Source organism: Melanerpes formicivorus, unplaced genomic scaffold (genome assembly GCF_026170545.1).
Source record: "Melanerpes formicivorus ecotype bairdi unplaced genomic scaffold, bMelFor1.0.p_v2 SCAF_1, whole genome shotgun sequence".
Lineage (NCBI taxonomy): Eukaryota > Metazoa > Chordata > Aves > Piciformes > Picidae > Melanerpes > Melanerpes formicivorus.
This window is the reverse complement of record NW_027142353.1, coordinates 23,959,627-23,987,569: the sequence shown is the minus strand read 5'-3', so window position 1 is coordinate 23,987,569 and position 27,943 is coordinate 23,959,627. Positions and strand designations below refer to the sequence as shown.

Here is a 27,943-nt window from a genome sequence, read left to right as displayed (position 1 = left end):
CAAAATCTTCTCTATTTTGAAATCTTTTTCTACATGTCAAGGGTTAGGGCATGTGAAAAGATGTGCTTGTCCTTGTTATCTTCCTCCTTCCACCTCTACTTTTGCAAAAGTCAATATAGTTCACAATCTTAGTTTGCCTAAAAAATATCACCATAAAGGACAAATGTCAGAGGAAATATAACCCTCTTGCTTCCCTCTATAGTGTATGTACTCATAGGATACTAGGAGTGCTAAAAACTGTATCATCTGCCTCTTCTACTTCATCAGTTTTACCTTCTTGACACACATACTCTAGCCCCACAGCTCCTAGGGATCAGTGTTGAGTTCGGATATGGATTACAAGAGTAATCAAATTCTAACTGACCTGTAACTAGAAGGAAGCTGCTGGCAACCATCACCAGAACAAGGGGACACAGTCTCAAGCTGCGCCAGGGGAAGTTTAGGCTGGAGGTGAGGAGAAAGTTCTTCACCGAGAGAGTCATTCGTCATTGGAATGTGCTGCCCAGGGAGGTGGTGGAGTCACCGTCCCTGGAGGTGTTCAAGAGGAGATTGGACGTGGCACTTGGTGCCATGGTCTAGTCACGAGGTCTGTGGTGACAGGTTGGACTCAATGATCCTCGAGGTCTCTTCCAACCTTAGCGATACTGTGATAATTAGGAAAGCAATCTGAAGGGGGGGAGGGAGGAAGGGCAGGGAGGGGAATGGGAGATGTTGCAATAATTTCAAGAAATCTGAAAGTGTTAACCAGTTAGAGCCTTGAATATGTTTTGTTGTGATTTTGCTCAAGTGTTTAAATGCATCTAATCTGCTTGGGTAAGAAAGAAATGTCCTTTGTGCTATTTCAAATCATAATTACACCCTCCACAAAACTGAGAAGGAAGGGGGACTTTGAATTACGTCACACAGCCATATATAGCATAACCTTTTGTCAGCCACAAAGAGGGTTTGGAGATACAGGGCAGCAATACTAGCTAAAAGCAAAAAGTTATGTAGTGCATATGGAATTCTCTTACTACTGCAACAATTAATTTCATACTCTTTCCAGGGTGTCCTGAAGAAAGCCAAAGAAATTTTATTTGCCTGCTGGTAAATCCTTTTCTATTCCTGCTTGAGTGTTTCAGACTGCCAGGAACCATGCCCCCGAAAGAGGATTAACAACTATTGCCAAAACCGCAGCATCTTTAACTCCTTAATACTGCAAATCATGCTGAGTGTATAGCATAAAAATGTATCTAAGGTATTAGATGTACTTAGCCAAAAAGATGCAGATTTTGCAAAAGGCAAAGATTTAATTTTTACCAGTGAAATACTAGATATAGCCTAAACAGCACAGAATGTTCCCCCAGCATGCACTCAAGTGATAAGATGACGATTGACCCATATCTGTTTCACTTAATATTTTAGGAGGCAAAACTCCATGGAGTAATAAAAAGGTTTGATTTTGCTAACTGTGTTCAATAAGATTTATTGCTGTGAGAAAGTGTAGAAATTTTGCTTTCTAAGTACTAAAACCTTGCAAAGAGGGGAAAGTCTTAACAAATACAGCAGATGGAAATTATAGGATTCATCTCCAGTGTGACTTAAAACTAATGATGCAATCACACAGTTTAAACACACATGCTGAAGCAGACATCTTTGCAGACAACCAAATCAAAGATTCTTCTCTACTAAAACCACCTATTTTTGAATCTCCCTCTGCAGAAAATTACACATCAATATATGCTCCAAAGCCTTAACTGAAGTCAACGCACATGTGGTGGTTTTAGGCTATGCCTTTAAAATTTAGTTACAGATTTCTAGCAGAAAAGTAGAAAAATATAAATAAGTCACTGTTGGGTGTAAAAAGGAAAAAAAAAATATTCCAAACAAATTCATTGGATAAATGTCTGGAATAAGATAAGCTGTACCATAACAACTCTTCCCTTTTTCTCTTCTCTTCTGATGTCTGGCTGTTTTCTTCACTCAGGAGAGAGAACTTGCTTATCGGCTGGCTTTGGCTAAGTCTAACTTCTCTGCTCCTCTCTGTTGCCTCTTTTGTACAGAGGAGTATCACAGTATCACAGCATAACTTAGGTTGGAAAGGACCTCGAGGATCATCGAGTCCAACCTATCAACACAGACCCCATGACTAGACCATGGCAGTAGGAGAGGCAGGTTGGGAGAAGCAGGGAGCTTTCACTCGTCCCTTGACCAGAGGGGTTTCGTGTTGTTTACTAATTGTAAATATCTGTATCATATTGCAAATCCTGTATATTTTGTATGTATTCATTGCATTCCATCACAGAATGTAGTTTTTGCTTGTAAATACAGCTTGATTTGCTTCTAACTGAGTTGGTCTGGCAAAAGTTAATGCTGGGGGGAAACTTCAACCCACCACATGACAAAAAAATAATTGGCGCCTATTCAACATGGGGCAATTGCTTGATTAATTCCTGCTCAGATTAAGGAAGCAAAATAAAACTGTTTTGGGTTTTGTGACATTTGATATATACTGCTCTAACAATTATTTTATATAGGTGGCTCTGATGTTAGATAAACTAGGAAGATATTTGGCATATAAACGGTTCTTTTGGTTTAAATACAAGCTGAAAATACTGCATGACTGCTGCTTAGTATTTCTTTGGCTTAGAAAATATGATCATGTGACTCTAAATGTTTCCACAAAAATATATGAATTCAGCATTCCTGCAGCTGAGAGCTATGTGAGCAGCTGGGATTCCAAAGTGATTTATTTGCTATGCGTGAATCTGCTATTGGTGATAATTGTGTTCTTATTAATGGCACTGTACTGAGAGAGATGTGCAGCGAATAGGTGTTCTCTTTTTAGACGCAGCAGATGCAGATGTAAGAGAGGAAGCTCTAACTCAAATGCAGAAATTTCTACCAGTGATAAGGAAGATACAGAGACAAGATAAACAGTGAGAAACAGGCAGGCAGGAGTTAACGGTAAAGCAGCTGAGTGAGACCGGCAGCAGTTCTAGTGTTCAGCCAGCAGGGGGGCAGATGCAGGCCACAACAGCACCACCAGTACCTAAGATGGCAGCCACATTGGCAGTGCCAGCAGCCATTAATGAGGCAAAATCACTTCTGCCTACAGTAGCAGGAGCAAGTTCTGTGGCACTCACCAATCCTGTTTCCTTGCAAACCCCTTCTGTTTCTGCAAAGTCTGTCGTAAATTTGAACGCAGCTCCAGTTAAACAAAATGCAGCTTCGGATAGAAGGGGCAGACCCAAGGCAGAACAACAGCAAGAACAGCTAGATCCCTCTGCTGCTCAGGGACCTTCTGTTAAGAAGGATCCTTCTGAAGATGGAGAGAAAGTTTGCCTTAAAGATAGAGCTGAATTACTAAGACCATCAGTGGATAGTGGAGATGCAGGAGAGGATATAGGTTCTGGTAAGTCAGGAGGTAATGGAGGTGCTTCTGAGCTAAAAGAGGTCCTATAGAGAGTAGCAGCAGGATTATGGGGACAGAATCTTCAAGAGGATGTGACTGATGAGGAGGAAGATGACATCCAAACAGCTAATGCCCCCAGGCATATTTCATGGTAGTCTGACAATCACAATCTTCATTAGAATTGTACATCTATAAATTAATGTTTTGAAAGTGGATGTGACGCATTTCATGACTGTGAGACAGAAAGAAGAGCCAAGTGCTCACTAAGTGGATTATATGGGACAGAGTACTAGTTTTCGACTAAAACATGCTTAACTGCAGCTCTTTGTAAACTTCCCAGTTCTTGGGAATCTGACTAAAGTTATCTTAAAGAAGAGGTTGCTGATTTCATAACCAAACCACTTTACCAGACAGATGACAGCTGTTAACAAAGCAACTCAAAGTACTGTGGCTTACTGCCCAATACCACTAAAAATATGAAGCCCAACACATAACTCTCTAAAGCACTGCTAATATTAACTGCTTTCAGTAAAGGCAGGATATAGCTCAGTATCTCTCACAGGCAGCTACAGTCCTTTCAAACAATACAGTCAGGTCTGCTGCTCACAGCCAGCATTTTGCAGGTAGCATGATAGAACTTCCCCTCCCCTACTTTATTACTCTCCCGTTTTCACCTCTTATAAGTCTCAAATTAAGCATCCATTTATTATCCAATCTACAAATTTGGCACATGGCTGTAATGACTAATCAAGCTTTACTAAATAAAGCTCCAGACCTGAGAGCAAGGAGTTATTTTTGTTGTGCAAAACAAACACATGAAGATATAATTTAGAGGAATTATTTCAGTGTCACATCTGCAAAAAACTCCATTCGATTATTTTTCCATAATTGCAACAGCCTAACTGGATGTTACCTATATTTTGAGAGTTCATTTTGCTAGACTTCCACGTCCAAGGAATGACAGCTTTTTCTTAAAGCCCTTTTGGGCCTTACTTAAGCTTCCTGAGGCCAAACTAAAAAACCCCATACACACCAAACCCCCCCCACAACCCACCCCCCACAAAATCCCCCACAACAAACCTACCCCAAAAAAACCCCACCCAAAAAAATTCCCCCTTGCAAAAAAAAAAAATCCCTCCTGCAAAAACCAAAAAGCTCCCCTGCCAAACCCAAAAAACCCACCCTATGCAAATAACCACACACACACTCAAAACCACTCCCCAACCCCCCCCACAATCTCCCCCACAACTCCCCTCCAAAAAACCTCCCCACACACAAAACCCCCACCCCCCACAAACCCTCCCCCCACCCCACCACCACCCCACCCCAAAAAATCCCCACACCCACCCCAAAAAACCCTCCACACACCCCAACCCCCCACAAAAATCAACCCCCCCAACAAAACCCCAAACAAAAACCAACAACAGCAAAAAAACCCCAAAGCCCTCAATTATGTGTGCCAAGTACAAAGCAGATGCATATTAAGTTACAACTTGCTGCTTGTTAAGAGAAGCCATGATCCATAAATCACCTCAAGTGAAATAAAATCTTTGCTTAGAACTTAAACCAAACAAAACCCTGTCATATTCAAACTCAGAAGTGAATAGATCCATCACTTATACTGAATTAGACAACCTTCACAATGTCTGTTACCTAACAGAGGATAAAACCAGAAAACAACACTAAGTACAGCAGAGACAAACTTTGTTTTCTACAATTCAGGCTCTGTGGAATAAAGGTTCCAAAAAACTGGAGTCTTCAAAAAGCACAGTGAGAAACTCCTATTTTCAAAGGCTTCATGCCTTCTGCACAAACAGAAATGCAATAGAGTTACATTCTGAAAAGCCATGGAAATGAAAAATGCTTTGAATATCTGATGTTTAGAAAAGTGCCTGAGATACAGCATCTATAAAAAAAACATTTGAGGAAACAAACATTTATGCTCCCTACATTTCAAATTAACATGGTACTAAGGAGAGGCAGTATCTCTCACACATAACATGCAGTGAAGAGGCTAAAAGGCAAATTTTGACCTTGAACTTCACTGGTGGTGGGTATTCTCATCTGAAGTCTCATTTCACTTCACTGGATAGACTATTCCTTTGAGACTGAAGGAAGGTTAAAAATGAACCAACCAAAACTAAATGAACAAAATACAGCACAGGTGTGGTTTTAAGATGGGGTTTTACTTTTAAAAGGCTCACCCTAGCTCCCAGTCAGCACCAGCTTTCAATGCTGCTGAGATGCTCTGTAGAAGCTGGGAGTGTTTATTTTAAAGGACATGAACACTTTCTAGAAAGGATGAATGTCTTTACTTGAAACAAAGGGAGAAGGCAAGAGTCAGATGCTGCAGGCATGGGAAATTCAGTTCAATGCAAAGGAAAAAAGTCACCATGAGAAGAACCAGTCACTGCAACAGGCTGTGCAGTGAGGCTGAATGATCTCCACCCTCAAAGATGTACAAAACTCAGATGGACAAGTCTCTGAGAAACCTGCTTAAACTTTAAATTTACTCTTGCTTGGAGCAAGAAGCAAGACTAGGGGGCATCCAGGGCTCAATCTAACCTAAGTTTTTCTGTCATTCTGATGGTGAGAAGTCCCCAAGCCCACCTCACAATCCTAGAAAAGTGACATTTCCAACATATCTATCATGGCCTTAGAATAAATGAAAACACACACAAAGACAACTTTTACCGATTCAGTGCATTGACTTTTAAAATGAATACAGAATAGGCTGAAATTTAGTTATGTTGATGCACTTGTTGAATTCTCAGGTTAATAACATGTCTAGAGCCATGTGTTACAGGGTATCTCAAATTCCAGAAAACAAAATAAACTCCATACAAATAAACAAACAAGCAAAGTAAGGCAATAGCTTTTCCAAAGGAAAGAGGAAATATCCCAGTTTCATGATGATGTAAGTAGCTCTGCTTTCTAAAAAAAATCTTGCTAGTCACATGTTTCATGAGAATTGATCAAAACACTTCAGAGGAGTCCCATGCCAACAACTACAGCTTCTCAAGACACAAAACTATTACCTGGTAGCAGATCCCTCCCCACTGCAGTACTATAGCTCTGGGATCACACCATACTTGTATCACAAGCAATCAAGCATGGTATTGACTTGCCTTGCTTTCCTTCTTTTGGATAAGTATTTGGCATGGTCTCAATGGTGAGATGTAGCAAATGATGGTGAGTCATCCACTGCAACATTTGTTCCTTGACATGTGACTCCAAGTGCTGCGCCTGACTGTAGCAGCTGAATGGAGTCCACCTTGATGACAAACGAGGCTTTTAAGATCTTAAGATTTTAAGAACACACCCCTCAATTACAAGCACAGACCTCTTGGGACTTCAGTCATCCTCTTTCCACATTTCCCCTACCTACAAAGAATACTAGAAGAACTTCCACAAGGGATCTTCCATGAGATCCTGTCCCTTGGAGAGGGCTTCCTAACTTCTGGAAATCCACAGACACGGATGGGCAGCACTGGCTTCAAACTCCTTTACTGCAACACCCAAATTGTGTCTGAAACGTATTAGTCCTGCAATGCACCTGCAAGACAGGAGGCAATTCATCCCCATTTGGATGCTGAAAGCCAGAACTAGCACTGCTCCCAACTACCTGTATGGTCTTGAAGCAGATCAAAGACTCACATCTTGTGCCCATACCCCAAACACATCCTCTCTTTTCAGTTGGCTCACACTTTTTGCCACCCCCCTACCTTTAGTCCTGGACATGGACTGACAAAGGAATTCCATATAGAAGATGCTTGTTTTCCTTTGAAATTTTCACAGGGTTGAGAATAGAAAGTTGAGTATCTGAGACTTCTCTCTTTCCTTTTCTTCCCTTCTGTTGACAGCAGGCACAAAGAAATACCCCATTCAGCACTCAGGAGAAAGAGGAAAGCACAGTGCTGGGGAAAGGGCCAACCTTCCTATCCATTTTGAACCCAAAATCTTTCAACACTCTTCTGGGGAGAAGTGATCTCTGACACACTGAACTTGGCCACAAGAAGCAATGGCAGTCAACAGATGAAAATCAAGCCTTGGTAGCTGCTAACAACAGCAGCCCTCTTCACTTATTTCTCAATAATCAAGCACAATTTAACACCCCCCACCTCTCCCTCCCATCCCTCTCACACCCACCCTCCCCCACATCCCTCCCCTGATTTTAGACTTGTCAACTTCCACAAATAGTTCTGGTATAGCTACATATACAGTGCCATGATTTGACACAAAACACTCCCTGGTTCTGCAGTTTAAAACAGACACTCTCTCATACAATAATCACCATATCCTAAATCTACCCCTCCCCTTTCAGCACAGATGAGGGTGAACATAAAGACCAAAAGTCACTTAGACTGATTAATCCCTCCATCCTTTCCTCATCTGGCTAGCCTCACCTTTCTTAAATCTTTCATTCATTCCTCCCAAGCAGCATGCCTTTTGGTATTACCCCCAGTAATAAGGAGCACTACTGGGAAACAGAGCACTCAGACTCACACGTTGACAACTTAATTAGTAATACTGATTAAAGATTAGTAAGAAGATCCACCCTTTAGTTAGAATATGCACCCTTTACATACCTGCTTCATTTAAATTTGACATTTCAAAAGTCACAATGTTGGAGCATTAGATATGAGTCCATGGACTCAGTGCTCTTTCTCTGGTCCTCCTCTGCAATAGTCACACCAAAATCAGAAAACAGAACTGGAAATGTGAATTCAAGCACCAGAATAAGGAAGCAATTTTTGCTTGTCCCTGTTCCACAAAACATGCTTTCAGTTTTGCAATGGACTGTAGCTGCACTATTAACAGCAAATAATGTCTCCACTATTTCATTATATCTTAACAGAGACAACATTCCTATAGAAAGCTCTGACTGGAGGAATTTAGAATTCATGCATTTTAGATTAACCCTCCTATACTAATGACTAGGGGATGCCAAATTGTATCTGTGTGACAAACACTGTGACAGAAACTACACTACCTCAGATAGGGGTCAGGAGAAATTATGTATCTGACATTTACACAAAAAGCCATAAAGTTAAAATTAAGCCCCACTGTAATTCAGGAACAGCATGAGAGCTCTCTGCAACAGCAAATTCTCCTTGTAAGCTTTAGCAGCAGTTCTGATCACCATAATCACTCCGTAAGTGAATCCTGAACAAAGTACCTTCCGTGTGAAATATGGGAATACATTTAGCAGACACATCTGGTGTACCAAGAAATACAGCTGTAAATAAAAGGATACACTGCAAGTTTACACAAGGACAGAACACACACATAATAATAAATTATATTTGTATGTGAATGTACACAAGAGTACAACTTCTGTCTTTGTACTAAAACACATCCCATTTCCTCAGGAGGATGTTAGCTGACAGAGTTCCTGCCTGATCTGCAATCAGCTAAGAAAATCTGAAAAAACAGACACACCTGTGCTTTTCTTCAGAAGAAGCCACAATTCAGCAATGTCTTTGTAGAGCAAGGAGATCAGGCTTACAGTCATGTTGCTTCTAATCGATTTAGTGCAAAACAGTTCCACAGTGACCTATTTATCTGTGAGCCCATCTTCTGTGCAAAATGAGAGTGCAAAACACCATCTTTCAGTCAAAGCCAAGCCACCAGGGACACAATACCCTTCTTCAAATTACATGCAGTGCAACTGTGCCTGTCAGGAAGCTCAGAGGACTTCCAAAGGGCTCACTGGTTGCTAGTTACCGCTTCACTTCCTGCATAAAGCACTGGCATGTGTTATATCCACACCGTTGGCTTTAAGTGTGAACACATATATTGTTCACAGATTGTCAGTGTAAAAATGCGTTAAAAAATTAATCCCAAGAGTGTCTTGCCACAAACTTCCCATTAAGAATCCTAGTTTTAACAGATGATTATCTAATAAATCCATCACCACCACCTTTTTTTTTTTTCTACTACCTGCCCTTACTCCATACAGGAAAATTAACTGTCCAGGAGGTAGATGACACTTTCCAACAAGCCTGTGGGTAGAAAGTTCCGTAGAGATGCATCCACTGTTTCCTATCTGTGAAGGAATTCTCATCCATGTGTCTCTGACAGAACCAAATTGGTATGTTTTTCTTGGTGGTAAAACCATCGAGCACCTGTTACCCAAGAAGGGGCCTGCCCAAAGCAGCAGGAACTGCCAAGAGAATCAATTTACAAAGTCACATTAGTAGAAAATGCAAAAATCTTATTCTGAAGAAAATGGGAAACAAGGCAACAGATAATAATATCAACCAAACCCAAAGTATTTCATATGATCTTTCAGACATGAAAGTTCAGCCATCTTGCTTTACCTGATCCTTTAATGTAACTGTCTGATGATGAAGTACCTGTTAATTAATACTCTTGAGATTAGTTACCAGGAATCCAGACTCAGTAATACAAAGAGCAAATCAATGAACAGGAGTGACAGCAACAACCATATGAAAACAAATGGATTGTTTTTCCTCACTTCATGGTGTTACAAGAGCCCTTTCCCAACAAGAGGGGTCAGGGAATGAGGACAATAAGGATAAAAAGCTTGGATTGATGGCTACATCTGTTCACAACCCCCCATTTGCAGATGCAGAAAAATTCCATTTCTGTTTCAGAACTCCCAACCATCAACCAATCCCATAAACACAAACTCAAACAAACCCAGGTCACTCACAGACCACACCAGAGGCTGTTTTCTAAAGTGCCCCATATTTGTCGTTCTCACCACTCACCTGCCGTAGGGCAGGAACTGTTGATAATGCCAAACCAGTCAGCTGTATTATAATAAACCCACCACTGTTACAAGCAGCCCTACTCAGTGCACGTCATTAAAATGTGACCTGAGGAATATTAAGTGAGGTAATTTATTTAAACTTCTGCTACTTCCTTTTTGATCCATTACATTTTTCACTATGCCAAAATACAAGAGTTCCCTAAGCAACATCAGATATTTTTAGTTAAAGGTATGTTTAAAAGGAATAAATCTCCTCATAAATGTTTTACTTAGCTGTTCTGTATTTTGTAAGATCCTTACTAGCATATTGAATTTTGAAGAGAGCACCAAATTAGTGAATGAGTCCTCATACCACACCTACAAGTCACATAAGTACTTGCACATGTGAAAGTTGAGATGGAGCAAGTGACCTCTCTTGGATCAGGTAACAGCATCTGTCGCAGTCAGAAACAGGATCTATGTCTCGGCTCTAAGTCTGTACTCCTTCCTTTCCAAGACTGTCACCTAACAGCCTTAGTGGAAGCGTGTGCTTCTAGATCAGTATCTTGACTTGTTTTGATCTCAGACAAAGATGACAATTCACAGAATTTTATTTCTAGTCTTTGTACCATAACATGGCTCAAGGAAGAACAGTCTCAGAACAGCTACAAACCCTGCAACATATGACCTACTATATGCAAGTATACACACTGATACTAATTTCTTGCTTAACAGCACCAAGCCAGCCTCAGACACTTGCTAGCGAAAGTCCTCACCAAAGGGCTTGGCTGATTAGATGTTACTCTCAGTAGCAATGGGGGTTTGCTGTCACCTGGAATGGGCTGAACGCCTAATGCTTGTTATCTGAAGTTTTACACAACAATAAAGCAGTGATAGCAGTGTTTTCCAAACATGCAAAGAGGGAGAGGAAATTTCACGGCCTTCCTTCAGAAGTCAAAAATCAAGAGAAAGAGGAGCTACACCCTTCTCAGAAAGGTACCACGCTCCTTACACTCATTCACATAGATACAGGAACCTGATAATGTGGCAAGCTGGCTACTGCAAACCATGAATGTAAAAGATGAAAAAGCACCTACAGCACATTGTGTGTGCTTGTTCTCATTGTCAAGACAGGACAGGACTATAAACTTTCATTAACTGACATTGCATGTTCCAGAACCCCTTCATGTTCTATGTAATGTGGATAACCACCTCTCCACTGCCTTCTGGCCCTAGATTTCAGAGCAGAGGAAACACTGGAACAAGTCATTCAAGTGAAAATCAAGTACTAGTTTATAAATAATTTAATTTCTTGGATTAGCACAACAGATACCCATAACATCCATCCTCCAGGCTCCCACTTAGCTGCCTCCTTCCTAGATGTCAAATCACCAGAAGCCCCAGTTTCCTAGACCACTCTAATAATGATCTAATAATAATCATTAAGAGCAGCAAAATATAGCATTGTTTATTTCAACCCTGCTGTCCTTCAATATTAATCTACTAGACACACATTCACCTCCCTTTTCCAGAAATGTCCTGAAGGGACAAACATCAAAACATGCCCTAACCCAGACAATGGGTTAAGCATCTGTGAATGTGCAAACCTAGACATTTCCTGGGGTCCAGATGGCCCAGGCAAAAGTGTAGCACATGTAATTAACCTTGCAACACACCTGTGAACTGTGCACACCCCTGACCATGCTTGGATATGCCCCATCCTATAGGTTCAGGATCAGGTTTCTCTGTTACCAATAGGCATGAGGTTGTCTTCGAACAGTATTTAAACCAGCCGAGAAGGTAGGCAATTCGCCTTGGTCTCACCCAGAAAGCAACAAGAGCCAAATGCTGACAGAGTTGCAACTAAAGAGACTGTCCTAGCAGGCAAACTACCCCTGGGCCTTGCACCTGGACCAAGGAAATCAACACTCCAAGACCCCTGTGCCAGAGGCAAAAAGGGGAAAGTCCCAAGAAAACTGAATCCCAGAAGATTAAGGCAACCAGCACCAGAACAGGAAGACACAGTCTCAAGCTGTGCCAGGGGACATTTAGGCTGGAGGCTAGGAGGAAGTTCTACACAGACAGAGTGATTGCCCATTGGAATGGGCTGCCTGGGGAGGTGGTGGAGTCACCACCACTGGAGGTGTTCAGAAGAAGACTTGATGGGGTGCTTGGTTGCATGGTTTAGTTGATTTGGTGGTATTGGATGATAGGTTGGACGCAATGATCTTGAAGGTCTCTTCCAACCTGGTTTATTCTATTCTAAGAGCTGCACTGCTACAGCCTGGGCATGTGAACTGGGCATGAGGGGAGAGAGGTCACTTAGCCATCTCCAAGCCAAGAGCCACTTCCCACCATCTGGGAAGGTACCTGACAAAAGGAGCAAGCAGTGAGTACCTGGCTAATTTGCTACAGAATCCCCCTTGTGGGAAACCACAGATTGCTACACTTTTCTTTCCAATGTAAGTAACGGAAATTTCCAGATTTGTGCTTGAACTGTTTAACTGTCTTCATATGTGGGACATGTATGCCCACAACCAAATAACAGAACTTGTAAATATACTTCGTAAATAAGTTACGGCGGTGTCTGAAGATACTGCTGCTAGAAATATTAAAAAATATGAATACATATTTTATTACAAGGAACTAAAATGTTCTTAGACTGAACAGCACATGAAGAAATGTTAGAGAGCATTCAACCTGTACTGTACAGGAGACTTTGAGCTTGCCCTCACTGTGCTGGAGGGACAGGAGCCCACACAGGCTCTTCGAAACTGACCCCAGCTGCCTGCCTATGTGGTATTTCAGACACAAGACCTCTTCTCCCATCAGTTCCATTCTGCAAAGAAAGATGAAAATTTCACTAGAGACACTACAAGCTCATGTAAAACAATCTCCTGGGAAAAGACAGCCAGTAACCTTTTTGCTTTAGCACTGTAATTTGGAATGTATGTATGGGGGAAACATTTGCTCCACAGTTATAATACCTGGTGTCCTTGCTGTGTGCTTCAGAGAACAGCAGCAAGACAGAACAAATGAGTGGAAGCACAAAATCTTTCCCTGGATTTTGGGATCCAGCTTGAAATAGAGCTGGAAAGGAAAACTGTGGTATGTGGGCATGCATGACAGCAACAAGACTTAAAGGCAAATTTAAGCTCTATGAAAACATACAGGAGTGACAGCCCTCCTGAGAATATCTGTGTGGGCACATGTTTATATTTATAAACACAAGGAAATTAATTTCAACTCCACTCATGTTCTATGCTCAGATTTAGCTTTCCCTGCCACCTCAGCATGGACATACTCCAGCCCACATAGTGGAGAAAAGAGCTGTGGAAGAAGCTGTTGAAGAATGCACGCCAAGTCAATTGAGGGTAAGAGACACTGTCATCTTAGTTTTATGAAAACTAGAGAAGGAAGCTATGACTGTGGCTTGAATATAGATGATACTGTACCTGCTTAATAAAGCACGTGGAAGCATGCAGCATGAGGATGGCAATATTAATGGTAAAGGATATTACAGTTTAGCAAGACCAACATTAAAGCACAATTATTAAATTATTTTTTCCTTCAGGGATGGGGTAGGTAGCAAAAAGCACATCGGTAAAACACTGTGGCACTTTGTGGCATTCAGAATGATCCTTACAGGATCATCTCTAGCATAATGTAAATGTATACTCTCTCTAAAAATAACGCAGCAAAATAAACCAAACTCACACCTGTAACCACAGAATATATAATTGAATGGAGTTTTGAAGACATTAAGCAATTTGATGCATCATCTGTTGGCACCCAGTTCAGCATACTAGATTATTTTAAAACTCTGTTCATTTTCTCCTGAACCTTCTCAATGTGTTGTGGCTTTTTTTTTTTTCCCAAAGAAAGAATGCAAAAAAAGGTTTCATTCTTTTTAAAATCATCACACATTCAAAATTGCCAGTTACATTTGATTTACACCCAAAGAGTGCAAAACACTAATCAATAGACATATACAACCATGTTTTTATAAATCCATTACACAAAGCAGCTTGTTAAATCTCTGTACAGAACCCAAACTAACCTAGTTTGAAATAAATTTGGCAGTTTTCAACTTGGATGCTGTAATGCTTTGAATCAGGACAAAAAAGGTCAAACCAAACCAGCAGATTAACCTGGCTATTTTCCCAACATAGAAGTGAGGGAAAAGTAACACACAAAAACTTGAGATTGAGACCAAAAAAGTGAGATAAGAATAGAGTTTACTGAGCAAAATCAGATAAACATAGTACAGAATGCAGAAAAAGCATGGTGCAAAGCAGCAGCAGGCAGAAGCAAGCCAGCCAAAAGTCACAAAACTACTCCCCCATCCTTCCTTCTCCCACTGCCATCCCAGCAGGGAAGACCAATACCCAAAAACCCAGAAACAGCAACAGAAACAGGAAGCCTCCCATGTTGCAGTATGAACTTCAAGCCCTATAATACTTTGTTCAAGTTAGCACTTTCATTTTTTTTGAAGCTGGCATGACTGTAGCATAGTATGAATAACAGCAGCAGGTTCAACTCAATCCATGACAGATGTCAAGTTGCCAATAGTGGTACCTGTGTCACATGCAAACCTAAATTTAAACAAGCAAAAGGAATGAAAACTCAGGATTAAAAAAAAAAAAGGGCAATAAAACCTGCCATCCAGGAGGAAAGAAGCAAAGACACTCTTTTGATAAAAATGAGCATGCTAGTAACATTAAGAGTTGCTGTAGCACTAAAGTGGATGCTGTTCAATATCTTTTGAAAATATATTGTAAAGAAGAAACACAAGGAAAGCTGCTGAGAAATTACATGTTGAAAATACACTTTATACTGTAAGACAATAATACACTTAAAAGCTTTGAAGATTACACATCCCTTATGGCAGGTATCCAGAAAGTAAAACAAAACCATCAAAAGACGACTTGAGTAACTTTTAGGGAAGTGTAACACCCTATCAAGGATGACCTTTCTCTCACTACACATCGAGGTTCTCCCAAAAACAAGACAGAAGCCCAGTCACTGGATACAGTTATTACATATGTTTCAATTTCTAATTTAAAAATTGTGTCTTTCTGATGTTCTGTGCCCTTAATTTTAATCAGTTTATATTTTTATATGTATATGTCCTTTCTAAACTAGCTCCTTCACAAGTATTTAATCATAGGCCTCTCCTTCACCATGCTGCAGGATTTACTGAGATTTCTCATTTCAAAGAGACAGAAAAACTGGACTTTCCTGGAAGCTGAATTTAATCACACAGGAGTTAGTAGTAAAACACTTTATCCTGCAGTATTTGGTGACAGATTCATCTGTCCACAGCTGCAAAACCAAACAAAGAAATGGGTCTGACCTTTTTAACCTCACAAATGGCAGCAGTGCATACAACAGTGCCTCCAGTGAGATGTAGCTACTCAGACTGCACTGGGGTGAGGAAAAGATGACTCCTGGCTCTTCCCTGAAGTTGTCTGCAGTAATATTAAAAATTCAGGAGACAGTAGTCTCGTAAGAATTGAAAACTGTAATTAAAGGTAGAAACCAAATCAGCACTGACATTAGATAGAAGGTAGGACTAAAATTCAGGAAAATCAAGAGGAGGAGATTTACTTTTTATAGAACCAGTGGAATAAAAGCAGCACAAGTGGAGGAGGTAAAAAGAAATGGATGTGGAATTTAGTTGCAGCAGAATGGAGAACTCAACAGCAAGTAATAAGAACAAATGTGATGAAAGTAGCACGAACTAAACTCAGAAATGGAAAAATGGTATATTTCATATATTATGTACAAGAACATTACTCTAGAAAGCAAGAAAAATTCAGAGACCATTACAACAAATGAACTGTTGTGTCACAATCATAAATAATAATAATTAAAAAAATACAGTCAAAATATAAAATACAACTTTGTCAGCAATAGGAAACCCTTTCTATGATGCTTAAAGTACACAGAATAATTTTACTCCAGATTAACAAGACACTCAGGAAGCACAAAAACTTTCAGGTCAAAAGCTATGGGACAACTGGTTCTAAAAAAATTATCAGATGCTCCCGTAATACTGGTGAACACAGACAAAGGGTGCAATACTATTTACCCTAAAGGAAGGAAAAGAAAGAAAGAAAAAGAGAAAAAGGAAAAAAAAAGGGAAGGAGAAAAAAAGAGCCAAAAAAAACCCCAAAACTTTTTCAGAAATCATAATTCCCATAAATCTTCAAAGAACAAACAAAACAGGAAGGAGATAAATCAGATTTTGATCTGACATAAAATCAGAGACAAACCATCAATTCCATCAGTTAGGGTGGGTTTGGACAAGTTAGTTACAGTATTTTGATATTGGAGTAGCATTCATAGATACAAATAAAAACCTACTTGCTAAGAGATCATCTGATTTACCTGTTATTTTAAATTAGCTAGTTTAGGCAAAATTTTTCAGAGTTGGCCATCAACTTTTAAATCTGACCTACACAGCAAAAATCTGGCCCCCATTCTCATGACGTTACACTTGAAATTGGTTAAATCCACATAACAAATAGAATAAAAAGTTTCTTACTTTTCAAACCAGTTTTAATTTTGACTCATGATTTGGAATTTTTGTGGCCAACACGCACACTGCAGCAAGCTGCTTGTGGCTGTGCAACCTAATACAGCCACACATACAGGAAAAGTGAGGGGAAAAAATGCAAGCGTGTCGGAGCAATCCTCAAATGCCCTTCACTTACAGGTTCACGTAAGAGTATCTCAGTTTCTCCCATTGGTAATGCTTTCACACCGCTGGGCTTGAACAAGCTCCACACTTTCCTCATCAAGAAAAGAGGATGCTTAACATCAGGAAAGAGTAACCAAAACTCATATTCTACCAATCAAACAGAAAAAGAGCAGAAGACACACTTAGACGAGCTTCTTCTGGAGAGCCAGCCTAGAGAACTGCTTCAAGTTTCTGACAAAAATTTACTTCCTTCCAAGAAAGAAAATTTCACTGCAATGAGATAACAAAATATCTCAGCCCTTGTCCTTAGCACTGTGTCAATACAGAAAAGACAAAGCTCATGGTGATTGCTCTCTGTGGAAAGACCACTGTAGATGCAAGGGTTTTAAGAACATATTATTGTATCATTTTAAAAAGGCAGTGACCCCTCTAATGAAACACTTCTTTAAAAAAAATAAAAAAAATCTATCCCTGCAAAAAGTTCTTGTAATATCCATAAACAACTGCAGTACAGCAGCTGTAACTATGTCCTGTTTCCAGTCCCCAGAAGCAAACAGGAAACCTATAGCCTTACCTGATTGAAAACACAGCCAGTCCTGAGATTTTAATCAGCCTACAGCAACACACATTTTCTTTCTTTTCCAGTTTCCTAGGTTGCTTTCTGGCCAGTTCAGGAGAGCAGTATGGAGCCCAGGGTTTTTAACAGCCACATTACCTTAATTTTCCACATTAAATATGGGTACTTGCCCTATTACTGTATTTACTTTTGGCCTAGGTGTGACAACTCAGGCAGAGCTCTGGCAGAGCTCTGGATTCAAACAACAAAACCACTCCTCTGCCAGGGGCGGTTTATTAGCATTAGCCTCTAACTTCAGAAGGTAGGGCTGTTTCACAAGCCTCAAAAACCTTAGCACTGTTTTGAGATGTGCCAGCCAGGCCCAGAGATGCAATCACGCAAACTTCTAGCTAACAAAGAGGAAAGACCTATAAAAACTTATAAACCCATCACATCCATGTCCTAACCTCCACTGATTAGGATTTTCAATAGAAAGCAAAACTTCCTCACCACCAAAACCCTTTTGAAACAGTTTTGTGTTTCTTCTCCTTTCTGTATGATGAATGAAGATATAAAGAAAGATGAAACAAAGGCCAAAGAGCAAATTCCACTTGTTTTGACACATGCAGCAGCTGAACTAATGCCCATGAATCTCACAAGAGACAACCCATGCACAACCTCTAGCCATTCTTTCTACTCTTCCCCTCATTGCCTCTGAAAAAAATTGCATTTAGTTCCTACCAGCTCCTGCCTTACCAAGCATGTACCTCATGAGTTCAATATAATTTTAACCAAGCCCCTACCCTTGTATTTATAAAAGCAGAGAGCAAGTGGATCAAAGGTGCGCACACCCTTTGTAGTTCCCTGCACTACGGTGCAGCAAATAAGGCTTCTTCAATTAGGTCTCATCCTGAACCCAATCTTTTAAGTATTTAACAGTGTCTTTTTAACAGGACAGAGTTTATGCCCTTTGCCAGAAGCCTCCCTCTCCCCTTACTCAAACACAGAACACCCTGTGACTGCTGCTGGTTTGAAGCTCATGCTACAGCACTTTAGTCAATACTGAACACACTCCCTCCTCCCTTTTTTAGGACAGATAGCACAACACAGGGGACAAAAATACACATGCCTAGTCAGTTCAAAGGATAAGCAAAGAACCACACTGCTCACAGAGAACAACCGCTAACAATGCTAAAATTATCACAGTTCCCCAAAGAGTATTGCTGTATTGCATTTTGGAAGGAAACTTCAGGGGAAGAAATGAGGTTTTTGTGTAAAAAAGTATCTTATACAGACTTCTTCAGGTCACCTGGTAAAGTAAGGTTTAAGGGGTCCCCATGTTTTTAATTTTTCATTTTCTATTCCACGATTCTGGAATTCTCAGCTTTTCAATAGCAGTCAGGGGGGTTTTTTGCTTCACTAGAATTTCTTTTCACATGCTATGAACAAATTTGATACAGCTTACATATCAGATGTATTTGAGTCCCTCCTGTTAGCTGCATATAATTCCTCAGAGCAGAAAAAAAACCCCAAACAGTCCACAACTTTTTAGTCTCCCTAGTTTAATAGCTAATGAAAGAAGCAGCAGTCTAGCTACAAATAAGTAAGAGCATACAAATATATTAAATCTCCACAAACCAACCACAAAACCCCATGACTTCATTTAGCTTGTTTCATGTTTTCCTCTTTAGGCAAGAAGGAAGAATCTCTCACTGTACCTGAATGAAAGGAAAAGACTCACAGCTCTATCATCAGCTTGCCTGAAAAAACAGCATGTATCCGTCTGGCACTTCCTGGCAGCTGACCAGTACTCAGCTTCAGCCAGCCCACCTGGGTGGATTCACAGGTGCAGCCACTAGCAGTTAGCTGACAAAGAACTCAAGGAAATACTCCTTTTGCAAACAGGCCTTCAGATCTATAAACTAACAACCAAGGTTTCTCCTGAAGCCAAAACACTGAGAAATAGACTCAGACCTATTGTAAGCCTGCTCCCAACTGAAGCAGTTTCACTGAAGCTTCCCATGAAACAGCATCAGGAGCTAATCATTGTATTTCTGGTGTGCTCCCCAGTTTGGCAAACTGTAACCCAAAAGCCTACTCTATCACATTTTCTCTGTTCTGATAGTATTGTTTCGGAATATTTTGCCTTCCTTCCCTGTTGGTGTTGTGTTCTAAAACACACCTTCTGTCTCTGAAGCACTGATGCTCTTTGAAGGTACCAAAAGCAACCTCTGTTTTTCCCTTTCTAAAATAAACATAGTCACATAAAGGAAATGTCTTTAAAAAATGATTCAAGAGCCAGCAAGCCCATTGTTTGTAGAGGAGACTTCAGGGAAGCAGTGCACAACTGTATTGCAGAGCATCCACAAAAATCCCATGGACTGTCTGTCGGGGTTTGAGGTTGGCATGTGCTGCGACAGGGAGAGAGGGGACAGAGCATTCTCATTGTTTAAATGTAAACAATAATACTAACGGGTTTTCGTAACTAAAAGAGGAAGCAATCTAATGTGGAAAACAGTTGTTATTGCTCTGTTTATGACTCCTTGTTCCCAACAAATATGCTGGGTTACATTGTAATACTAAAGGTGGCTAAACTGAGGTGACCTCTAATCAGTGGAATGGCTGAAAACCCATCTGATAACATGGGCTTGGGAATACCTTTTTCTCTTTTCCATAATGGAAGCATGCCAGAGTGGAAAATATTGGGTGGAGGATCCACAAATCTTGTGACTACACAAGCTTTATCCTCAAATATACAGACAAATGCCACTTATTCAGGTAGTAAACTGGATGTGGCACCAAACACTGGCTTAGGCATCTGCAGGGAGAAAGACCTGAATCCATGGGCATGATCCTCAAAACAATCTCCTAACATCTCAAAACATTAAGATTCATTAGAAAGTTTTCCAACACAACTGAAGTTCTCTGCATACAGTCTGATCCGTATTTAGACAATTTAATATAGAAAGAAATTTCATGATCTGGGCCAAACCCCAAAGTCCTTCTTTTGGTAAGAAAACAGGCTTTGTTCAAGACCACTAGGACAGCTCTTACATTTTTAAGATCTAATATTAGAAGTCAGTACTGCAGGCACATACTACTCATGCTTGGAGCATGCTAACCAGACCATGATTGCTTATGGAATGTAAGCAGACGATCTCCTCACTTAAGGATGACACTGCAGTTGAGGGTGGCAAATCAGAGGGGTATTTTTGAGGACTGCAAAAATTGTACTAGCAAAGCAGTGATAGTTAGGGACCAAGCAAGGACACAGGAAATCACTCAAAACCTCAGTAGCCTTTTTTTTTCCCTCCTTAAAGGAATCTATCCTTAAAATAACTCTATAAAGTTACATGAGAACATCTGCAAAAAATATTATTACAACTTACCTTGAAGACAAAGAACATAATTTTCAATAGCTGGAAGTCAGAACAAAATCAGATGAGGAACTAAGGTCAAATGCTATCAACCGAAAGGGGAAAAGTTTACACTAAGGAAGGTAGTAGACACTACCTGTACTTACACCTGAAGTCCTTAAGTAATCTTTGACAGCCATCATGGTAGATGATACAGAGAAAGACAGCAAAACATTATCTATGGCCCACATGCACAGTCCAGTTATAATGTCTGAACACACTATTGGCATCCTAGATGTTTGGGTGGTAGGAGTCAGAGAGTTTGAACGTAAGCTGGAGGAGAGCTGTGTGGCTTGTGGGCTTCCAAGGACACATTTTGCGTTTCTGTTTTGACAACCTAGCAGTGATATGGAATATTAGAAAGACAAAGCTTCTAATGTAAAAGGATAGAGGCAGTATCTTGAATTCTTCATTTCACATGTTAACTCTCCTTAAGAACACCTAACCTTCTGAACCCTATCCATTTTTTTCATATACAGCTTTGTAACCAACCAAAGATGCAAAGAATTATAGAAGTGTTTGGCTACAACAGAGAAAATGCTTATTTTTTGATCATGACAACTTAGGAATGAAAGAGTCATTCTGCTCTGTAGACACTGCATGAAACATGTGGCTTATATTTCATGAAAGCTTATGACTTTCACCTAGAAAAAAAGGAGGCAAATACAGATTGCATCCTTCCTTCAAATAAAATCCCAAAAAGCAAGTAACTCCTTCCCCAAAAGCCAAAGGACGCATATAAACAATTTCTTCAACTAGCCCTCTGATATATATTCACACAAACTATATGTCACATACTGTGGAGACTTCTAAAGTGATTTCTCAGAGGTAAATCAAAAGATGCAATCATTCACAGAATTACTCATGAATAATGCAAGTAAGGATGTATGTTAAGACTGTCCATCTGAAATTCCTAATGATTTTCAGAATACAACCCTATTCAGATTAAAATTACTGTAGGCAATTCACAAATCACAGCTCTAAGATAAATTGCAAACAAAACTGTACTAATCACAATTTTTAAAGGGGACTGGTCCCTTCCAACCCAGACCATTCTATGATTCTTGGTTAACCACTCACATCTGTAATTACATTCTCTACCAACTGCCCAACCAACGTGTTTGCTAAGTGGACAGAACTCCTTGTTAAAAGACAACTGCTAGCAACTACTGCTGAGCCCTTCAAGGTCCTCTACTAAGTTGCTTCCTGGACTCACTTTTTTAGGCCCCTATCTACCAAATTCCAAAATTCACTAGAAATTTTGCAATGAAAAATAAATATAAACCTGAATAAAACAACTTGATGTGACTGAGACTCACTGCATGCTGATGGCAGTACAGTGGAAAAATCTCAGATGTTTTTCCACCTGAGAATAAGAAGGGATGAGAAGAAGCCCTTACAGAAGTTTCCCATAAGGTCCTCCAGTTCTCATATGTTACTGCAAAAGGAAAGACTCAACCTGCTCAACAACCTGCTTCCCTCACACTGAATTGTGTGCAAGTTGGCAAACACCATCAATGACACCAAAGACTGCTGACAGAAATTAAAATGTGAAAACAAGACCATCAGCAGCCCATGTCCATTTCCAGAAAATTTCATGCCATTTTTGACTCAAAATGCCAGGAACAGAAGTTATGTGTGAGATTGGATTAACCACTGACTAAAACAGAATCTCTCTTGGGGGTTTTTAAGATCACTAAGCAAGAAATGAAACACATAGCAGTTGCCTTGGTCTTTGCTTCCTGGTTTGAAAGAAGATTTAGTAGCTCTGAAATAAGATAAAATAAATAAATACAAGAGCTAGCTTCAACCAGGAAGGGCTGGAAATCATACAATAAACTTTGATCCTTTTAACTTAGGGTGCTTTAGCATGAGGCCATGTGCATTCAGCCTTTTCAGGTTAGCTTAACCTTTGAGGTTAATTTGAAGATCATGTGTGATTTTATTAACCTCGACAAGCATACACAGTAAAAGGAAGTAGTGCAGGCCATCTAATTAAGCATCACTTCAGTACAACTAAACAGATTGCAACAGCACATGAGATTGGAGACTTCTTGAAAGAACAATTAAGAAGATAAAGGGAGTAAATAAAGTTACATCCTGGCTCCAGGACTGGTTCGGCCCAGAGAGTAAACACCTTCTTGTTGGCAATTCTCCATATGAAAAAGCAAAAGCATGCTGTAAGAACAGCAAGTAATTTTTCCTCAATTGAAGCAAAGTATCTCTGCTTATTCATCAGGGAAACTCTAAGTTGCTGAGTTTTTTTTCACTAGTGCACCGTTTTTTCAGATAGTCTTCAGGTACCAGGAAAGCAGGAAACATTCTTAATTCCCTGCATACTATGATATTAATGCCATACATGCTAATGCCTCAATGAAATGAACTTTTAAAAGAGCACTAACTGTCAGGAACACATTTTTCCCCATATCAAGAGTTGCAGGCACAGTCAGATTTTGTTTCCTGAAGATTAATTTTAAATGTGTTAAAAAGTAACACAACAATTTTTGACCTGTTTTCTCCATTCACATGCAACCCTTAATGTTACACAACACCCCTTACAAAACTTCTGTTCCTCACAGCTTAAATCTTAGAAAACTTGGACATAAAAGAAAATCACAGGCAGAGGTTGGGGAGGTTCAAGGTATAAGGGAGCAGAATCAATGATTTCAGAGTCAGTGTATGTGTTGACACATGAGCACAGAAACAAGGTCTTGTATTGCCCCTAATTCTGTGTGAATGCCTCTATAATTGGAATGATTCTTAGAAGCCCTTGTTTTCATGGAGGAATCATCATCCAGAGGAATAAAGTGGCTTGTGTGTCAGTATCCCAGAGGCTAAACATTTCTTTATTATTGTGCATACAGGTGGAGAAATAACATTTTCCTCTCAAATTAAGGGACACAGAACTAGTCTCAGAAGTCTGCTGGCAATGTCACTCATTTCAGATATTCCTACCTTCTACACAGCATGCATCTTAATGTGATTGTAAAGTACACTCCTCCAATCATGCATTTCCTTCACTCTAACATTGTAACACAGAGAAACAAACTACTAAATTAGAACTTTCAGGGGGAAAAACAGTGAAAAAAAAGGAAGCTGGGATCCCTTTTTTTAATAGGGACAAGTTAATACAGACACCTAAGTGAAAGAAAAAAACATGATGTGCCAGTGTCCCTGAACTGGTATCTCTGAACAGTAACAAACTGTTTATCAGAAAACATACTGAACACATTCCAGCAGCAAAAACTGACATATAAAATAATGCAATGATGCTCTGAAACTGATTTCCAAGGGAGGAAGCAACTCACTCTTGATGGACATACTGCTTAGGAACTCTTCAGTCTTAGAAGGATGTTATCTGTGAATAGTTTTGTTAATGTGCTTACTTTTCACTTAGTAATTTGGCTGAGCTCAAGAAATCAATTAACTTAAGCATATCACAGATACTAAACGGTAACAAGTTTGAGGAGTGCCATTTGAAAAGAAAGGAGGTTCTATAAAAACCTTTATGAAAATTTAGATCCTAAAATATCTAATATTTTAATTCCTTTGGAAAAGGAGATTTAAAATAAAACCCCACTACTCAGACTCCACCGGTGATGTGCATTCTGTGATCAGTGTATTTTCATGAATCAATAAGATAGCAAAATTTGTATTAAGACTTGAAATTTGTGGGGTTTTGGCATATACACAGCTCAAAATAGTTATAAGAACACAGTTCCAAGTGACACATGTTGCACATTCTTGACTTAGAAGTCTATTCAAGTCTGTTTATATTTACAAGATCTAGGAGTTATTATAAAGTTAAGCCAACTTACTCTGTGCCACGAAATCCATCCACGAACACAATTCTGAGAAAAAGTAATAGCTCTTCATTTCTGCTATGGAAATTCCTCTCTGATTCATTGTCAGAGAATAAAAATGACCAATTTCCCTCTCCTTCTGCTCAGAATCAACTACTCTGAGAAGGTAAGAGCTTTCATATTAATTGGACTTTGTTCCACATATGTAACAGGTGGCACAAGATGACTTTACAAATATATTTTCCTCTAGTAATGCCACTGCTCTTGCAATTATCTCTTTAATTACAGGGTTCTCCCCTCACATCCCCACCCTGAATATTTACAGACTGCCGATATACCCGTGTTTGATAACAAGGCTATAGGCTGAAGCTCTAAGCCTCTTTTCAGTCATGGTAGGCTTTAAGAAGGCAAAGCAAAACTGTTTTTCATTCAGATACTCACAACATTATCTGGAATGAGTTGCACTGAATTGCTTACTCACAGGTTTAATATCTTGGTGTGGTTTATCACCTCTATTATGGATTCACACCCAGCTCTCTTCTCAACTTTCTGCTCTAAAATGTGTGAGGGCAATTCCAGCAGGACAGGTAATAGAAATCTCAAATGCAGAACCCCCAAATCTCAGATAAATCCCTTTTGAACACATTATCCAGCCAGCAAACAAAGGTATGAATGCAGTAATCAGTAAACACAGCTTTACATACCAGGATCTATCTAGTGTGGGGACTTACAGTAATAAAATTGTGGTTGCAGACTTTCAACACTGGACAGAAATCTCAGTGTTTATATTGGCTCCAAGCAAGCTTTGTCTGTGTCAAAGCTTTCAAATACATAAACACGTCTGCTATATTCATGTATTCAGTTCGATATACACTCAGTCTGATGTTTCTTGCACCCATGCATTTTGCCATGCAGCCTGTAAGCTAACACCCTCTCCCCATATAAGAATGCCCAATACTCATACAAGTCCAGAAATAGCTGCATCACATCTCCATCCCCTCAGCTAACATGGAAAAAGCAGGAGTGCTCTTTCTCTAGACTCCTCTTCATTATTTGTGGTGGATTACCCAGGTTGTGAATTAGTATTATTAGACTTTTACATCATAGAACTGCCTCATTGTATCTCATTGCAGAACTTCTTTGGATTGGATTGGAAGGACCCTGGGACAGGGATAGTCTCCTCATCCATCCATTTATTACTTATCTAGAGCATACAACACAAAAGCTAACCACCACAGAGCTTCAGTCATCTTCATGAGAAAACCAACCTGAATGCAGTGTGAAGAGATGCAGACTACAGGATGCCTCCAAAGATACTCCCCATCCATACTAAGCACAGCACAGACTGGAGACGAATGTCTCTGGAGTCTCCACTTGCCAGACTTGTTCTACAGCTCTCAGTTTAAGACAACCTACTGTTCCCATTTGCTCAGAGAAAGCAACAAGGGAGAATTTCAAAGGATAGCCTGCGAGCACTATGCCAGGAAGCCCATCACAAAGGGCCACAGCAGGTCAGCACCCTGGAAAATGTCCCCTCCTGATGGCAGACAGATGTCCCCACAGAAGGCTACTTGAACCATAGCTTTCCAGGGCTGAAATCCTCCACAAACTTTATGACTGCCATCCTATCTGCCTGCAGTTGGAGATGCGCAGGCACTCAGAAGATGTACAGTCAGGGATGGACAGAGAAACCACAATGCTGTCTCACACAAGCCTGGCTGTGCTAGCCTGGGCCCTTCCTTCCAATACAGGAGGCTCAGATCACACAGTACTTTTGAACTGCTCTGCAATCCAAGGAGCTCAACAGGCTGAAGGGATAAAGGCAATATAGCCTTCTCTGGGTAAAAGATGCCTGCAAAGAGCAGTGCAATGAGGATTAGGCCAAGGAGGACAGATCCAGCTGTCCATGAGCTGTAAGTAAATAAAAATCTGCTGTGTTAAAATAAAACAGAGACAGACTTGATGAATCATGAGGACTCTGGAAGCCAGCCCAGCTTTATTTACCTGTTAAGCTAAATTTACCTATTAAATAAAGTAATGCAAAATCAATATATGATCTAGGATTGTTCATGTATTGTTCATGCAAAAATTGTATACTGTATATTAAAGATTTTAATAGATGGGGAAAAGGTGAAGCAACAGTGAGCAAACCTGCTTTTGAGTTTCCAGAGATGCTAATGAAGAGAGAACAAAGCTCTGTGAGACCTGGGACAACAGGACAGAGTTGCTTAATTTTGTCACATGGGGAAGAGAGGTGTATACACCATAGAATCCATAGAATTACAAGCACATTTACTTTGGAAGTATGTGTTTGCCAAGATTGGAATACCCAGCATAGCTACAGGACAGTCATGTTCCCAGGCTGCAGTATCTCACTTCTTCCACAGTCTAAACCCTTGATCCACCTTCTGTGTAATATTTGGTGTCAAAGGGCCACTGAATGCTAACTGAGGCTTGCCACCAGGAAGGCAGAGAAACTCTTATCAGTCCAGAAGGCCATAAAATGGCTTTCAGCAAAACAATGAAATAATTCTTACTGGATATATAAGGTTAACATTAGAAGCATATAATTGCTTTCCTTCTGTCAACATAAAATGGGTAACAGGAAGGAAAGGAAACAGAACTTTTTTCATACTTCAAGTCTTCAAACAGAGAAGGCTGCAACACAATCAAAAGAAGTTTTGGAATAATAATAAAGATGGGTGGGAAAGAAGACAGACAATTTCCTACTGAAATACACAATTCTCTGTGTCTATACACAACTTTAAATAGTGAAAGGAACCAGTAGGTAAGAGATGATTTTAGATCATTGTATGATTTATATTAAGGATCTGAGTCTGCAGGAAATTAGGCTAAAATGAAGAAAAGTACCTATGTTAGGATGTGTTCAGCATATTAAGTGTGTGGGTTTACACTATGCAGGCTACTTTGAATTAGCTCCAAACCATTCATGAACAGCTGGCAGGTGCATGAAACTCCTAAGTACATAAATGTTATAATGAATTGGTGCAAGTGTGATTAGTGCCAAGTGATGGTTAAATCCTACATGAAGCTAAGACTGAAATTTGAGGAGGCCTTGTTTTGCATTGCTTTGTAAGACTGCTTCCTATGTGCTAAAATTAACAGTTAAAGTTTTTCTGACTTCACAATTAACATAAAACCTTTTTCTAGACTGAGTTGAACAGAATTAATTGTTAAATCTTGTTATTAGCTGGTACTCCTAAAGCTACCAAACTGTGGCCTGATGAAAGCTCAGAACTGATAAGTCAGGAAAAGTGAAATCTTTACATTTCAGAAGTTACCAAAAAAGAGGTTATACCCTCCCCCCCCAACACCCTTACAATATTAAT

At 39.9% G+C, this 27,943-nt stretch overlaps 1 protein-coding gene across 11 annotated transcripts in view; it reads right to left on the bottom strand.

Moving 5' to 3' along the window:
- The window catches only part of MCF2L (MCF.2 cell line derived transforming sequence like), a 202,446-nt gene that overhangs the window by 95,988 nt on the left and 78,515 nt on the right, over positions 1 to 27,943 (bottom strand). Inside the window, exon 1 of one of the 11 annotated variants that reach the window (XM_068136882.1) lies at positions 25,862 to 25,952. The exons of the other annotated variants lie outside the window; for them this stretch is intronic. The gene's annotated coding sequence lies outside the window, so the exon portion shown is untranslated. Of the gene's footprint in view, positions 1 to 25,861; positions 25,953 to 27,943 lie in introns of those variants that run through there. 11 annotated transcript variants of the gene reach the window in all.